Source organism: Petaurus breviceps, unplaced genomic scaffold (assembly GCF_028583685.1).
Source record: "Petaurus breviceps papuanus isolate PSGF00001 unplaced genomic scaffold, PetGlider_PUasm1.0 419, whole genome shotgun sequence".
NCBI lineage: Eukaryota > Metazoa > Chordata > Mammalia > Diprotodontia > Petauridae > Petaurus > Petaurus breviceps.
The window spans coordinates 1,192,216-1,201,007 of NW_027186324.1; the positions used below are offsets into that span (position 1 = coordinate 1,192,216).

General features: G+C 38.1%; 1 pseudogene; it reads left to right on the forward strand.

The window, feature by feature from the left end:
• Positions 1-2,019: 2,019 nt before the first annotated feature.
• LOC138171116 (XIAP-associated factor 1-like) lies at positions 2,020-3,297 on the forward strand (annotated as a pseudogene).
• Positions 3,298-8,792: the final 5,495 nt, after the last annotated feature.

Sequence of the window (8,792 nt, forward strand, 5' to 3'; positions counted from 1 at the left end):
AAAAGATTGAAAAATAGAAGACATCACCTATTTAAAAAAATCACCTGGAAAAAGTGTCAAGAAGACATAACCCAAGAATTGTTAGAGATCATTGAAAAAAATATGACTTTTAAACAAGTCTGGAAAATACATTTTATAAAATTGCATGTGAAATCTGTTCGGTTCCATCAGGACCAGAGATATAGACTGAATGTATAAAGAATTCCACAGATCATTTCCTGAAAAAAAAGGAAAAATTCCATGAATATTATAGTCAAAACCGATATCTCCCACAGTAAAGAAACATTATCTCAAGAATCCAAAAGTAAACCATTCAAATACCAATGGATCATAGTCAGGATTACACAAGACCTGTTAACTTCTAGAGAAGATCTTGGAATTTAATATTCCAAAAAGGAAACAAGGTGAACTTAACACAAAGAATAAATTATCCAGCAAAATTGCTTTAAAAAGAATAGAAAATTAATGGAATAGAAGATTTTCAAGAATTTCTGATGAAAATAACATAGATGAAGTGAAACTTTGAAATACAAATACAAGAGTCCAGAGAAACCTAGAAAGGTAAATTTATTTCAGCAACTGGACAGAGTTGTATGATGATAGAGTGCTAATACTCATTTGAGGAAGAAAGAAAATAAGGGTTCCTTCAGAATCTTAATGTTTTGAATACTATTGAAAGAGTTAATAAGGAAAACATGTCCTGGAAATATATTTGTTCTCTTCTGAGGGTTTGAATAAGGGAAAGGAAAAATAGATACATTAGTGAAGAATGGAAAAAGGACTTGGTATTTATCAAAATTTGAGTGCATAAGAAGAGTATAAAAACATGAAAAATAGGCAGGGGATTTGTGCAGTGGATACGTTTCATCTGAGATGGACAAAAGAAGGACGAACACACACTAAATGTTTTATGCATAAAAGTCATCAAACCCAATACAAAAGAAAAGGGGATGGAGGAGGGTGGTTTAAAGGGTGGATAATACCTGAGAGGGAATGTCTGTAAACAAAACATACTTCTGATAATTTGTGGGGAGTAAGGTGAGAGAGGGAAAGGAAAAGAAAGCAGAGGGAATGGGAAGAGGGAGGGGAAGGAATGTAAGGAGATACCTTAGATTGACTTATGAAAACTGAGGAATGACTAAACAAATAATGGTATATGAATACATTATTACACTTTAAGAAATGCTAAAAATTTATGTCAAAGAATCCTGGGTAGTATGAACAAATGAAGAGTAAAGTGAGCAGATTCAGGAGAGCAGTTTATTCAAGGAAAACAGTATTGTAAAAAAAAAATTACTTTAAAGACTGAAGCAATCTGTTCAATTGATCCATGTTTGCAGAAAGTTTATCCAGCATTCTAATATTTAACTTATGGCAAAAAATGGTATCTGTCTTCTGAAAGAAATGTGATAGACACAAGAATAAAAGAGAAATGCATTAAAAACAGAAAAAACACAGTCACCATGCAGATTCATTTTGCTTGATTGTGATTACTTGTTGCAAGATTTTTCCTCTTCTTTCCTCTCTGTTAATTGGAGAGGGGTAGAGAGATGGCAGAGTGGGAGGAGAGGATTTTAGCAGTAGTGATGTCAAAAAGAAAGGTCATCCAAACATTTTTGACTGCATAGAAGAGAAGAGATTTCAGAAGGAATCACAAATAAGATATTATTGAAAGTAATATGTAGAATTGTGAAATGGTAAATGTAGATTCATGATTTCACTTACATTTTTATTTTGGTCTTCTGTGATGTATATAAGATGCACTTTTGATATTTTGTGTTCAGAATAGAATAATTAAAAGTGATTTTTAAAAGATCCTCTTGTAATAGTCCAAATAAGAAGTGATAAGGGCCTGAACTGAAATGGTGTCCATGTGAGTAAAGAATAGCAGAGGGATCTAAGTTCTAGAAGGAGAATCAATAAGTCTTGGTACCTGATTTCATATGTAAGATGAGAGAGAGTGAGGAGCTGAGTATGGCTCTAAAGTTGTAAGTATAAGTGAATGTAAGGGAAAAGACCATGGAAGAGGATCTCCAACTCTGCAGAACTGTGGGGGAAAAGGTGTCTTGTTTATTTTCTCTTCCATGAGGCTCACTGTTTGAAATTTTGAACCATCTCTTCAGAATGCAAGGAGTTCATTCTGAAGAAAGAGATGAAGGACCATGTAGTATTAGGGGTATTTGGACATCTTCCCTGCCCCTTAATAGGCCCATATGACCTGTTTTGAGCTCTGACCTAGCCCACAACTGAATCACATTTAGCTCAGTGTGGGAGAAGTTTACTCAACTGAGCAGAGAACAGGAATGGGTAGAACAGGAAGTGGGAGAGTGAGATGGAACTGAGAGAGAGAGGAGACAGAGAGAGGGAGAGCAGCTAGTATGGGTAAGAGAGGGACATTTTGCCTAAGGAAAGTTGTTTGTGGGGAGGCCTGATAGAGGGAAGGCCTGGGGTTAGTGGTGCTCTCCATTGGTAATAGCTTTATTACCATGGTAGATTTGGCTGTCTGGTATATGAATAAATATCTTGGTTTTGTCTTTGAAGAAGAGAGTCTGTGATTCAAACCTGAAAATATGCCTCCATATTCCAAGCAGCTGCTGTGGATGTCACATTGGCAATATAAGACATCAAGAGAATGGGCACAAGTAGGTCCAGTCAAGTCTTTGACTACAAAGCACACAGAAGTATCTGCTAGAAGTTCATGATACTGAGTGCCTAGAGTACCCCCATTGCATGTAAATTCTGTGAATAGGATGTGCAACTCAGCCACTGGGAAGAACATGAGACAGCTATCATGGCCAGACGGTGCCCTCCCTCAAATGCAAGCACCTTGTACTGCCTGCACAGCTGGCCAGCCAGGAAGACCTCTGTGTACATAGGCCTAAAAAGCCCAGGAAAGCTCCCAGTAAGTTAGTTTCCTGGAGTGCAGGCAAGACATTTCAGAAGCAAAGTTTCCTATGCATCAGGCTGAATGCTATAGGTTCACAAGGCTGATGAAATCTTTTGATACTTTTCCACTGAATAGGTCCAAATGGCCTTCTCCAGTCCTGTGGGATCCAGAACTAGCTCAGGTATCCACAGAAGTGAGGATTGTCAGTCTAAAGAAGAAAGAAAGCCATGCATTTAAAATACCACTAAGTTTCTGGGCTGCCAGGTCTCAGCTTACCTAAGGCAAGAAAGAAGAAGGGTATGATGTTCTGGAAGGTTGCTCCCATTGCTGTATCCTGCTTCCCCTGCTTATGCTGGAAGCAGCATAATGAGAAGTGCTAATGCTTTGCTTCTCAGAGCAATGGAAGATAGTGAAGTAGAACATTCCTGATGGATTTGGAAAAGATCAGAGAGGGGGCGGAGCCAAGATGGCGGAATAGAAGGACGACCTTCCAGCGGCTCCGGCTTCCACCCTCCCCAATCCATGTAAAAAGGGGACTCTAAACAAACTTTGGAGCTGCAGAGCCTCCCACAAAATGACACAGAGAAGCTAACCTCCTGCTGAGGACAGCCCGGCAGGCCGGCAGGAATTGGCAAGCCCAGCGCTCTGGGAGCCCAGCCCAGCCCCACTCTTTAGCCACAGGGCAGGTCTGACCAGCCGCCAGCCAGAGGAACTCCAGATCAGCAGCAGCTGTGGCCGTTTCCAGATTTATCAATACATAGCTGCGAAGGACAAGGTGAGAGGCCAGTGCATTCTGGATTTTGGGATCCAGTAAGTGGGAGTGCGTGGCTTTTACCCCCGGGGTGAAAAACCTCTGAGACTCCAGCACAGCCTGCCAGCGCCACATGGCGGCTTCAGCTCCTGGCCTGCAGAGTGTAGGGGGACCAAGCACCAGTCTGAGGGGCAATCGCTCTTGCTTTAACCTGCTTGGATCTGGATTGCAGTCTAGGGTGGAGGTCGCAGGGTGTGTGTCCAGCTTGCCAGAGCATGTGGAGAGCTCAGAGAGGGCACCCATCTAATACCTCCGGCAGCTGAGAAAACCCCAGCGTTTGGGACGAAAACTCCCCTGTCTGGTGGCAGAGTCCCACTGTGGCAAAAAGCCCAAAAGTCAAATAATTGAGTGGCAAAATGAGCAGGCAAAGGAAACAAAGCGGACAGAAGATTCCAACATTACACTCCTATTTTGGGGACAAGAAGGAGCAAGGTATGGAACAGGAGGAAAACAGTGAAGTCAGAACTCCTGCACCAAAAGCTTCAAAGAAAAATACAAGCTGGTTACAGGCCATAGAGGACCAGAAGAAACAAATAAGAGAAGTGGAGGAAAAATTGGGAAGAGAAATGAGAACAATCCAAGAAAATTATGAAGTGAGAGTCAACACTCTGATTGAAGAAAATAATACCTTAAAAAACAGACTGACACAAATGGCAAAGGAGGCTCCAAAAGGCAATGAGGAGAAGAATGCCTTAAAAAGTCGAATTTGCCAGATGGAAAAAGAATCTCAAAGGCTCACTGAGGAGAATCATCGCTTCAGAATTACACTGGAGCAAATGGAACCTAATGACTTTATGAGAAATCAAGATACTGTTAAACAAATACAAACAAATGAAAGAATAGAAGGCAATGTGAAATATCTCATGGGAAAAACCACTGACCTGGAAAATAGATCCAGGAGAGATAATTTAAAAATTATTGGACTACCTGAAAGCCATGACCAAAGTAAAAACCTAGAAAGCATCCTCTAGGAAGTTCTCAAAGAAAACTGCCCTGATGTTTTAGAACAAGAGGGCAAAATAGAGGTTGAAAGAATCCACTGATCACCTCCTGTAAAAGATCCCAAAAAGAAAACTCCTAGGAATATTATAGCCAGGTTCCGGAATTCCCAGATTAAAGAGAGAATATTACAAGCAGCCAGGAAGAAACAATTTGAATATTGTGGAAACACAATCAGGATAACCCAGGATCTGGCAGCTTCTACACTGAGGGATCAAAGGGCTTGGAATTTGATATTCCAGAGGTCAGGGGAGCTGGGATTAAAACCAAGAGTCACCTACCCAGCAAAACTGAGTATCATGTTTCAGGGGAAAATATGGTCATTTAGTGGAATACAGGATTTTCAAGCATTCTTGCTGAAAAAAAAAACAGAGTTGAATATAAAATTTGACATTCAGATACAAGAAGCAAGAGAAGCATGAGAAGGTAAACAGGGAAAAGAAATCATAAGGAATTTATCAAAGTTGAACTATTAACATTCATACATGGAAAAACAATAATTGTAACTTATGAAACTTTTCTCAGTAGTTGAAGGGATTAGGAATATATATATATGTCTTTATATGAGGGTATGTGGGCATATGAATACATATGTGAATGTGTATATATACGTTTACAGGTATACATAGATTGAGGGCATGGGACCAATTTAACAGGAAGGGATGATACTTAAAAGGTGAAATTAAGAGATGAGAGGAATATAATTAGAGGAGGTGGGGAGCGACAGATTGTGGCAATCTATCTCATACAGAAGAGGCAAGGGAAAATGGTTACAATGGAGGGCAAGAATAGGAAGGCAAAAGGGAATGGGTTAACCTTATTCCTATTGAATCTGGCTTGAGGAGGGAGGGAAATACACACTAAATAGGGGACCTCACCCTTCAGGAAAATAGGGGGGGGAAGGGGATGAGAGGGCGGATGATGGAAGGGAGGGCAGGCTGGGGGGAGGGAATTTGGAAGCACCCACTTTTGAAAAGGGACAGGATCAAAGTAGAGAATAGAACAAGTGGGAGGTAGGATAGGAGGGAGGGAAATATAGTCAGTCTTTTACAATATATCTGCTATGTTATTGTTTTGCATTAGCCGCACATGTACAACCTATACTGAAGTGCTTGTCTCCCCAGTGGGGGTGGGTGGTGGTGGGGGGGGAAGGGAATGAATCTGGAATTGAAAGTTTTAAAATCAAATATTCAAATATATATATATATATGTATATGTATATATATGTATTCTATTATTAATAGCATCTTACATGTAATTAAGAAATAAGATATACAGGCACTGAGGCATAGAGATCCACTGGAAAAGTCGAAATGGGTATGGGAGAAAATATGGGAGAGAGAAGATTGGAAGTGGGTAAATCTTGTGGGACTGCTGTTTTGGGGGAATGGGTGGGGTAAAAACGGGGAGAAATTTGTAACTCAAAATCTGGTGGAAATGAATGACGTAAATCAGAAGTTAATAAAGCATTTAAAAAAAAACAAAGAAAAAAAAAAGAATATATCAGAAATGGAGTGATGATGCACTCTAAAGGTCTCAATCATTTTCTATCTGTCTGTCTGCCTGGCTTCTATGACTTTGATATGTATTTTCCATTAGACTGTTGTTATTAAGTGAAAAGACTTGGGGGCAGCTAGGTGGCCCAGTGAATAGAGCACCAGCCGTGGTGTCAGGAGGACCTGAGTTCAAATCCGGCCTCAGACACTTAAGACAAAAACTAGCCATGTGACCTTGTGCAAGTCACTTAACCCCAAATGCCCTCCAAAAAAAGGAAAAAAACCAAGAGAAAAGCCTTACACATAAAGTGTGATTCCATAAGCAAATTAAGAGAGCATGGAAGTGTTTATCTGTCAGATTATGGATAAGAGAAGAATGTAGAACCAAAAATCATATAGAAAGCATTGAAAAACATAAAATAGATAATTTTGATTGTATAGAATTAAAAAAAATTTCACACAAAAAACCAATGCAACCAAAATTATAAGCAAAGAAGAAAATTGGGAAAGACTAGCAAAAAATATCTCTGATAAAGGTCTTACTTCTCAAACATATAGATAACTGAGCCAAATTTATTAAAAATTCAAGTCATTCCCCAACTGATAAATGGACAAAGCATATAACAGACACTTTTCAAACAAAGAAATCTAAGTTATCTATAGCCATATGAAAATAATGCTGTGAATCATTATTAATGAGAGAAATACACGTTAAAATAACTCTGAGATACCACCTCACATATATCAAAATGTCTAATATGACAAAAAAGAAAAATATTAGATGTTGGAGGGAATGTGGGGAAACTGAAACACTAATGCATTGTTGGTGGAGTTGTGAAGTGATCTAACCATTCTGAAGAACAATTTGGAACTATGCCCAGAGGGCTATAAAGCTGAATACCATTAAATCAAGTAATACCACCAGTTGATCTATATCCCAAAGACACTTATAACAGCTTTTTTTGTAGTGGCTAAGAATTCAAAATCAAAGGGGTATCCATCAGGTGGAGAATAGCTAAACAAGTTGTGGTATAATATAGTTTTGGAATATTATTGTGCTTTAAGAAATGACAAACAGGATGATTTCAGAAAAACCTCAAAAGACTTACATGAACTGATGTACAGTGAAGTGGACAGAGCCAGGAGAACATTGTACAGGGCAATAGCAATATTCTATGAAGAGCAATGAATAACAACTATTCTCAACAATACAATTATATAAAACAATCCCAAAGGATTAATGATGAAGAATACCATCTACCTTCAAAGAAAGAACTGATATTGATTGAATAGATTGAAGTATGCTATTTTTTCACCTGCTTTGTTTAATTCAATTTTTTAAAGGCTCTACATGTACAGTCATAATCAATATCTTTTCACACTAGTAATGATATATGGAAGACTTAGAATCAACAGGAGAAATCACAAGAAAGAACAAACAAAGCAAAACAACAAAAGAAAAAAATTAGCAAATAGTATACTTCCATCTGCAGTTGGACACCAAAGTTCTTTCTCTGGATGTGGATAGCATTTTCCATCAGAAAACTTTTGGAGATGTCTAAGATTCTTGTATTGCTAACAGCTAAATCTATCAAAGTCAGTCATCATGCAATGTGGCTGTTAATTGCATGCCATGTTCTCCAGGTTCTGTTCTTTTCACTCAGCATCAGTTCATCTAAGTCTTTACAGGCTTTTCTGAAGTCCACCTGCTCATCATTTCTTATAGAATAATAGTATTCCATTACATTCATATACCAAAAGTTGTTCAGCCATTTCCCAATTGATAGACATTCCCTACATTTACAATCTTTTGCCATCACAAAAAGAATGGTGGCAAATATTTTTGTACATGTAGGTTCTTTTCCTGTTTTTATGAGCTCTTTGGGATACAGACCTAGAAGAGGTATTTCTGGGTCAAAGAGCATAGATATTTTTATAACCCTTTTGTCATCATTTTAAATTGCTCACTACTCTACCAACAATGCATTAGTGTTCCAATTTCCCAAACCTTCTCCAGCATTAATAATGTTCCTGTTTTGTCATATTAACCAATCTGATAGGTGTAGTGTGGTATCTCGGGGTTATTTTGATTTGCATTTCTCTAAAGAATAGTGGTTTAGAGCATTTTTTTCATATGACTATAGATACCTTTAATTTCTTTATTTCTTCATCTGAAAACCACCTGTTTATATCCTTTGGCCATTTATCAACTGGGGAATGACTTGAATTCTTCTAAATTTGACTCAGTTTTCTATATACTTTAGAAATGAGGCGCTTTTTGGAGACACTGGCTATAAAAAACATTTCCCTCTTTTCTGTATCCTTCTCAATCTTGGTTGTGTTGGCTTTGTTTCTGCAAAAATTTTTCAATTTAATGTAACTAAAATCATATATTTTGCATTTCATCATATTCTCTATCTCTCCTTTAGTAAAATATTCTACCCTTATGCATAAATCTGACAGGTAAACTATTCCTTGCTCTCCCAGTTTGTCATAGTATCAGCCTTCATATCTAAATCATATACCCATTTTGACTTTATCTTGGTATATGGTGTAAGATGTTGATCTATGCTTAGTTTCTGCCTTATTTTTTGAGTTT